Source organism: Euprymna scolopes, chromosome 20 (assembly GCF_053919585.1).
Source record: "Euprymna scolopes isolate OS-2025 chromosome 20, ASM5391958v1, whole genome shotgun sequence".
Lineage (NCBI taxonomy): Eukaryota > Metazoa > Mollusca > Cephalopoda > Sepiida > Sepiolidae > Euprymna > Euprymna scolopes.
The window spans coordinates 89364640-89373498 of record NC_136501.1 but is presented as its reverse complement, the minus strand read 5'-3'; the positions used below and the strand labels follow the sequence as shown (position 1 = coordinate 89373498).

The 8859-nt window shown below is 26.2% G+C and overlaps 1 protein-coding gene and 1 pseudogene across 1 annotated transcript in view; both read right to left on the bottom strand.

Annotated features, from left to right (window-relative positions):
- LOC145241643 (SEC14 domain and spectrin repeat-containing protein 1-B-like) overlaps positions 1-8859 on the bottom strand; it is a 122815-nt gene that overhangs the window by 3125 nt on the left and 110831 nt on the right. The gene's annotated exons all lie outside the window — the stretch shown is intronic.
- On the bottom strand, positions 6561-6679 carry LOC145241710 (5S ribosomal RNA; annotated as a pseudogene).

Below are 8859 nucleotides of genomic sequence, written 5' to 3'. Positions count from 1 at the left end.
TTTCATTACTAATGATTACTATATTGTCCAATGTCTACTGTTCACTCTTTAACCCTTATCCTTGAGTGGCCTCTTGGCCTTGATAAGTGGTGATGCCTATGTAAAAAAAAAAAAAAAAATATAGTTCAATTTCTTTGATTTTCTAACAAACTGAAACTTCTCCATTTTTTACAAATCTACTATAAGACCATGTATTGAGTACTGTTGTAATATTTGGGCTGGTGAATCTGTGTCCCATTTGAAGGTTTTAGATAAATTGCAGAAAGGTATTTGTAATTTAATTCGCCCTACCTTTTCCTCTTCACTGTAACCTCTCTCTCTCACAGACGTGATGTTGCTAGTTTTAGTCTTTCTACAAATATTGTTATGGCATGCGTTCTTCACAATTGTCTGATCTATTCTCTACTTCTTTTTTTTTCCAGCTCGTCTGACTTGATGGTCTAGTGGCCATCAATTCGCTGTTTTAATACCCTATTGTAATACAGCTTCATATTCCAGTAGCTTCTTTCCAAGAACTGCAAGGTTGTGTAAATCTACCTGCTTACTGTTTTCCTTCTACCTACAGCCTTGTTCTTTTCAAGACTAAGGTCAATAGGCATCTCCTGTCTTTGCGATAATCATCTTTCGTTCTTATTAGCTCCTTACATCAAGTGGCTTCATGCATTGTCTGGAGCGATTTCAATTAAAAAAAAAAAAAAAAAAAAAAAAACTTTGAACACAACTCTCTAATTGAAAAAGTTTTCGACAAAATGGTGACTTCAATTTAAAACGAGTTTGTGGACTTTTTTTTTTTTTTTTTATAAAAATGTTTTGTTTTTTGTAGAAAACTGCCAAATTTGGATGACTGGAGCATTTAGCATAATTCATGTCTGTATGACCATATTCAAAGTCATCGTGCCACCTCTTAACTATTGTTTCCAAAACAAAAGTCAGAATAACAGTTATGAAGTCATTGTATTGCTTGATCAGTATTTTTCCCCCCATCAAAAAGTAATGCTTCATCAAAACACAAAATTCAAATTTTTTTCCATTGTTTTGAAAATTTTCAACAGTAGCGACATTCAAATAATTGTAATTTTTAGATCAATGATACAACTGGACTCAAATTTTGACACATGCCATTTGAAGATTAGTACTTTATAAAAATCATATGGATATTTTATTAGTGGGGTCATCTGTAGGTCAAGCCCGAGACTTATTGAGTAATGTATTCTTTTAACATTAAAGATGGAAAGAAAAAAACTTTCTTGTAAGAAAATAGAAGATCATTTAAAAAAAGAAAAAAAAGAGTTGTACCGACCAAGTGTGGCCCAAGAGTCTTTTTTCTTTCAATCACATTTTTTCCCTTAATTTCTTGTAAGAAAACATTGATATTTTTGGAAAAGATAATTTGATGAATACATATATTAATAAATAAAAATAAATGAATAAATAAAATAGGATGTCTTTCAAAATGTTGAAATTTAAATCCCATAAATACTTTCTCAGCCTCATTGTTTTTACATGCTCAAGATAAAATGGTTTCAGTCTTTTACATTTCTAAAGCAAAACAAATTTTGTTTAACGCCAATTTTTGTTCAAAATTAGTTTGTTTTTCGGCACAATAATAAATCTATCTCTAGATTTAACCCTTTCCCTGATTTGCATTTTAAACATTCTTTATTCCAATCCTTATTTATCTAAATTTATTAGCCAGAAACATTTTCCTCACTGATATTTTCCTGCTTTTTTATGAGTCTCAAGTATGTTTTTTAGTTTGTTATGCACCTGGGTAAGATAGGTTTTAAGATATAAAATTTTTTATGTTATTATATTTTATGTTATATTTTTTATTTATTATTGTAATTGTTATATTTTATTTTTATGTTATATTTTGTATTTTTTATTATAATTATTATATTCTTTTTATTTATTATTGTAATTGTTATATTTTATTTTGTATGTTACATTTTTTGTTTATTATTATAATTGTAATATTTTATTTTTATGTTATATTTTTTATTTATTACTATAATTGTTATATTTTAGGTTTATGTTTTATTTTTTATTTATTATTGTAATATTTTATTTTTTATGTTATATTTTTGTTTATCATAATTGTAATATTTTATTTTTTATGTTATATTTTTGTTTATTATTATAATCTTAATATTTTATTTTATGTTATATTTTGTATTTATTATTATAATTGTTATACTTTTTTATTTATTATAATTGTTATATTTTTATTTATCATTATAATTGTTATATTTTTATTTATCATTATAATTGTTATATTATATTTTTTGTTATATTTGTTATTTATTATAATTGTTATATTGTATTTTTATGCTATATTTGTTATTTACTATTGTAATATTTTATTTTTTATGTTATATTTTTTATTTATTATTATAATTGTTATATATTTCATTATTATAATTGTTATATTTTATTTTTTATGTTATATTTTTTATTTATTATTGTAATATTTTATTTTATGTTATATTTTTATTTATTATTATAATTGTTATATTTTATTTTTTATATTTTATGGTATATTTTCTATTATAATTGTTACATTTTTTATTTATTATTATAATTGTAATATTTTATTTTTATGTTATATTTTGTATTTTTTATTATAATTATTATATTTTTTATTTATCACTATAATTGTTATATTTACTTTGTATGTTACATTTTTTGTTTATTATTATAATTGTAATATTTTATTTTTATGTTATATTTTTTATTTATTATTATAATTGTTATACTTTTTTTATTTATTATAATTGTTATATTTTTTTTATTTATTATAATTTTTATATTTTTTATTTATCATTATAATTGTTATATTTTATTTTTATGTTATATTTTTTATTATAATAGTTATATTTTTATTTAATATTATAATAGTTATATTTTTATTTATTATCATAATTGTTATATTTTATTTTTTATGTCATAATTTCTATTTATTATTATAATTGTTATATTTTATTGTTTATGTTATATTTTTTATTTATTATAATTGCTATATTTTTTTATTTAATTTTATAATTGCTATATTTTTTATTTAATTTTATAATTGCTATATTTTTTTATTTAATTTTATAATTGCTATATTTTTTATTTAATTTTATAATTGCTATATTGTTTATTTAATTTTATAATTGCTATATTTTTTATTTAATTTTATAATTGCTATATTTTTTATTTAATTTTATAATTGCTATATTTTTTATTTGATTTTATAATTGCTATATTTTTTATTTGATTTTATAATTGCTATATTTTTTATTTAATTTTATAATTGTTATATTTTTTATCTATTATTATAATTGTTATATTTTTTATTTATTATTATAATTGTTATATTTTATTTTTATGTTATATTTTGTATTTTTTATTATAATTATTACATTTTTTATTTATTACTATAGTTGTTATATTTTATGTTTATGTTATATTTTTATTATTGTAATTGTTATATTTTATTTTGTATGTTACATTTTTTGTTTATTATTATAATTGTAATATTTTATTTTTTATTTTTTCAGGGCCAGTTGCTTTACTGGAATCAAGGTTTTTGATTAGCTTGGCAACATCACGTACAGATATACGTATATCACATAGCGTGTTTTCTGATACAGGTGGAAATATTGGGGGTTGGCGGCCTTGGTCGCAAAGGATAGAATTAGCTGCAAAGTTCTTGACAAAGAGTTTGGCTTTGTCTGATGCTGACGAGATTACCTCAGGTCCATTGATAATAGTTGGGATGGAGCACATGCTTCTGTTCAGGATTCTGTTTGCTATTTGCCAAAACTGGTGGGAACCAAGCCGCTGCTCAGCTACTTTGGACTTAACAGATTGAGCATACAACTCTCTTGCGTTCCTTATTACTTTCTTACAATGGTTGCTGGCAGACCTGAAAACGGCTTTAGTTTCCATACATCTATTACGTTTGAAGCAGTGGAAAAAGTGATTTCTGTGCGCAATGGCAGCAGCACATTCTGGAGAGAACCATGGCTGGCTGTTAGGTTTTTGCTGAAACTTTTTAGAGGGTATGAAATGGTCAATACCTACAATTAACCATTCAGTCAGGTCTAATACTATAGAGGACACATCCTTTTTAAACATGGAATGCAGAGGTAGATCAGATATAAATGTACGGAAGCTATCCCAGTCAGCCTTAGTGTATCGATATACTGTACGATGGAGAGGTACGTCTGGGGACTTATTACATTTCATTTTTATCTTAATTGATACAACAGAGTGGTCGGAAGATCCAAGAGGCGACAGAACAGAAACTGAACATAGTTCAGGGCAAGTTGTGAGAAAAAGGTCTAGTAGGCTCGCATACTGGCCGTCATTGTCGGGCACACGGGTGGGTTCCTGAACAATCTGAGTGAGGTCATAGGCAATGGAGAAATCATGACAGAACCTCCCCTCATCATCGGTCTTGTTTGAGTGGGTCAACCATTCGACGTTGTGAACATTGAAGTCTCCACATACGTGAATGTTAGCTGAAGGATAAGCAGATAGGACGTGGTCAATTTTCTCAGATATGCTTTGAAAGATAGTAACTCCGCTGTTGTGGGGGCGATAGAGAGTAAACATAAATGCAGTAGTGTGAGCTAAAGCAACCCGGAAGCACATTTAAGGTAAGTTAGGATCTTCCCTGGAGATGTCCCTCCCACATGGAAAGTTATCTTTAATATAGGCACATATTCCATGCCCATGGCGATCTTGGGGGTCAGATTTAGAAGTTAAGTTAGAGTATCCTGTAATTGACAACTCTTCTAGGGAAATAGCCTGTCCAATGCCAGTTTCACTTAAAAATAAAAGGTCTGGTTTAGTCTCCTGTAATTGGGTTTCAACCTCTGGAAGGTTAGAACGAAGACCCCCTGATGTTGGAGAAGGAGACATGGTAGTAGGGGTCTACGTTGGAAGTTGGAGAACCGGGTTTAATCGTGTATTTTTTCTTGAAACTTGTCATGATGAAATTTTGGAATTTGTATTTTTATGTTATATTTTTTATTTATTATTATAATTGTTATATTTTTTATTTATTATTATAATTGTTATATTTTTTATTTATTATTATAATTGTTATATCCTTATTTATTATTATAATTGTTATATCTTTATTTATTATTATAATTGTTATATTTTTTATTTATTATTATAATTGTTATATTTTTTATTTATTATTATAATTGTTATATTTTTTTATTTATTATTATAATTGTTATATTTTTTATTTATTATAATTGCTATATTTTTTATTTATTATAATTGCTATATTTTTTTTTATTATAATTGCTATATTTTTTTATTTAATTTTATAATTGTTATATTTTATGTTTATGTTATATTTTTTATTTATTATAATTGTTATATTTTATTTTTATGTTATATTTTTTATTTATTATTATAATTGTTATATTTTTTATTTAATTTTATAATTGCTATATTTTTTTATTTAATTTTATAATTGCTATATTTTTTTATTTAATTTTATAATTTCTATATTTTTTATGTGACACTTTATTATTATAATTGTTATATTTTATTTTTCTGTTATACTTTTTATTTATTATCATAATTGTTATATTTTATTTTTTTAGAGTATACTTTTTATTTATTATTATAATTATTATATTTTCCTTTTTATGTTATACTTTTTATTTATTACTATAATTGTTATATTTTATTTTATTTTTTATTTATTATTATAATTGTTATATTTTATTTTTTTTTTTACTTTTTATTTATTATTATAATTGTTATATTTTATTACTTATGTTATATTTTTAATATTATTATAATGGTTATATTTTTTATTTATTATTATAATTGTTATATTCTATTTTCATGTTATATTTTTTCTTTACTATTATAATTGTTATATTTTTTTTTATTTCGTGTTTTCTCAGTTCATTCACTAAATCCAATTGTTAAGTTAGCATTTGCTAACTTGTGACTAATTTTTAAATGCAACTCGTTATCTTTTTCTATAACGTCTGTAGTTTTAGATACTATTTTCTAAATATAAATTTTTTTTTTTATAGTTCATTTCTGTACTGTTATCAAAATTTCAAATTGAAACAGATATTGAAAAAAAAAAAAAAACAACAAAAAAAACAACTTATTTTTAATAGATTTAAATTAATGTATTTTGAAGTAAAATATGTTATGAAACTAATGCTGTGAGAAATGTAAATGAAAGTTTTTGGTACAATTATAAACAAATAAACTTGAATTTTTACCTTTTTCTTTCAATTCTGTATACATATACATACACGAGTGATTCTTACACAAAGAATATGTAGTGACCTATGTTTACACCTCGACATCCAAAATAAAAATGCGTAAACTCGTTTGTACGCTCATCGTCTGCGCATGTTGCAGTCAGCACCAACCCTATGCAGGGTTTAATCGGTTTCCTCCAAAGGCGGAAGTTTCATGGGAGTATGAAATTCACAAGCGGTCCCCAGTCACATGTATATCCCCGTTAGGGGATATGATGACCTTAGGTTTTTGCAACTTTTTGCAGGGAGGTGTCGACGTCCTCCTACATGCAGCACCTGGTCTTCCCAAATTGGTCACCCATTTTAATAATGACCAGGCTCAATGTTGCTTAACTTCGGTGATCTGATGGGAACCAGTGTGTCAACGTGATTATGCCGTATATATCTTCTGTGCATACACTATCCTGAATAAAAACATAATTATATTTTGGACCAATCAAAAAACAGTTTTATTACTTTAAGGTGTTTTGTAATGGGAGAATATTTTTGGGGTGAGTGATTCTGAAAAATATTTTCAGTAGGAAAGTTTTCTGTGTTTGTAATTAGATGTGAAAATATAAGAGGCATATCTATGATTAAAAAAAAATGAGTTCAGAAAGGACATTCCAGCCCATATTCTCCAGCCCTGACCCCCACCCCTCAGATTTTTTTTCTTATGAAAACCTCATAAAATTTAGGTAAAAACTAAGAGAAATCTGCATTTTCAGCTATATTTGAATGGAGGAACCTATTTTTTCAGATAGTTGATTTCGGTCCAGGAATAAGAAATCGGTGTGTCATGACACCCTATTTTGAAACCAAGACGTTTTAGAAAATTTGCAGTTTGGGGGCTAAAATATAATCCTCTTGGGCCTAAAGTTTCACCCAAATATGTTTTCAAAGGTGAGGAATCCAAAAAATCATAGTTAAAACAACACCAAATAAAAGGAAAGACTTCGTTTTGACCAATTTACGTGCCACCGCAGCATATTTAAGAGGTCATTCGGCCCTCCAAAGCAGAGCAATAAAAAGGATAACTGGTGTTTTTTTCAGAAACAACTTTTGGATTTTTGAAATAACATAGGATGAAACTTTCATAAAATCATAAAATGTCTCTTGGCATTACCACTATTCTGGCGTATTTAAACCCTAAAATTTGGTATTTTACAAAGAATTTTTTTGGTTTAATTGCTATACTTGCAACAGACTAGTATGGTCTCTATGTTTCATTAAACAACTTACATTGAACCCTGTTCCCTGAAGTGAGAATTTTCTTCTCACTATGTGGCCATCTTGTGTTTTTAATACAGAGTTCTGAAAAGTATGTATAATGAAAGTTAAGAACTAGAAGTGTGCCAAAATAAAGGAACAGTAATGTAAGTTGTTTGTTTTATGTGTTGTTTTTTTGTGCTTTCTGCTTCAATGTTTTTTCTGGAAACAATCTCTAGACTTATGATGAGCTGCATAGATGAAAGATCACTGAAATACATGTCTTAGTTGTTTATATAAGTGCAAACACAGACTATAAAGTGAACCGAATTGTTTAGCTTTGGGGAAATATCAATAAAGACCTGATCACTGGAATTTAGCGTACCATTGTGTGTGTGTGTGTGTGTGTGTGTGTGTTCATTAACCAGGTTTTTGATTCTTTCATTCATAAAATACATTTTTGTCTATTTCTCCATTTATAAAAAATTGTCTGTCTTGCGTCTTAGATTTCTCAGATCCAACCATCATCTATAACTTATACAAGTCAGGATCCATGCTACAAAGACATGTGCCAGACATGATTATCCTGAACCTGAATTAATCAGTAGAAGTTGGTCTGAATTGTCTTATCTTGACCATAAAATGGTTCATCTTTGGTTGGCATGTAATTTGAAAATTAAGGAAATGGCGAAATCATCGATTACTAGTGAGGATTTGAATATCTGTATTCTCATTGACTGAAAAGAATTAAGTGGGATTATTTGTCTGAAATTTGCAGACTTTTGACAGACGCGAAGAAAAAAAAGGAAGAGAATTCAGCAAAAATGTCCAGTACAGGTGAGCCACATTATTTTTAATCAAGGCAACAATTCTATTACTTTTTTTATGAAACAACTTTTGGATTTTTGAAATAACATAGAATGAAACTTTCATAAAATACAAAAAATATCCCTTGGCATTACGACTATTCTGGCGTATTTAAACCCCGAAATGCTGAGAACAGATACTATACTTTGATTTTAGTCAAAACACTAAGCAACCATAAAAAATGTTTTTATGATTAAGTATTTTTAAACAAAAAAATAAATAAATAAATAAATAAAAACCCTGATTTAATTATTGTATTATTGTTTCATGGAGGCAGTGTAGTATCGTTTTTGTTGTTCTTTTGTTTTAAGGGAACTATTTAATGGGATTAATTAATATCTGAAATATGCTGACAGGATGAGGGATAGTGAAGAAAGAGGATGGTGAAAAATGAAACAGAAAAAAAATGGAGTCCGTGATTGTGGCTGCATTATTTTATTAACCGTGGCAGTAAGTCCATTATTATTTCAATATTAATCTAGCAAAATTGAACTTTAACGGTCTCATT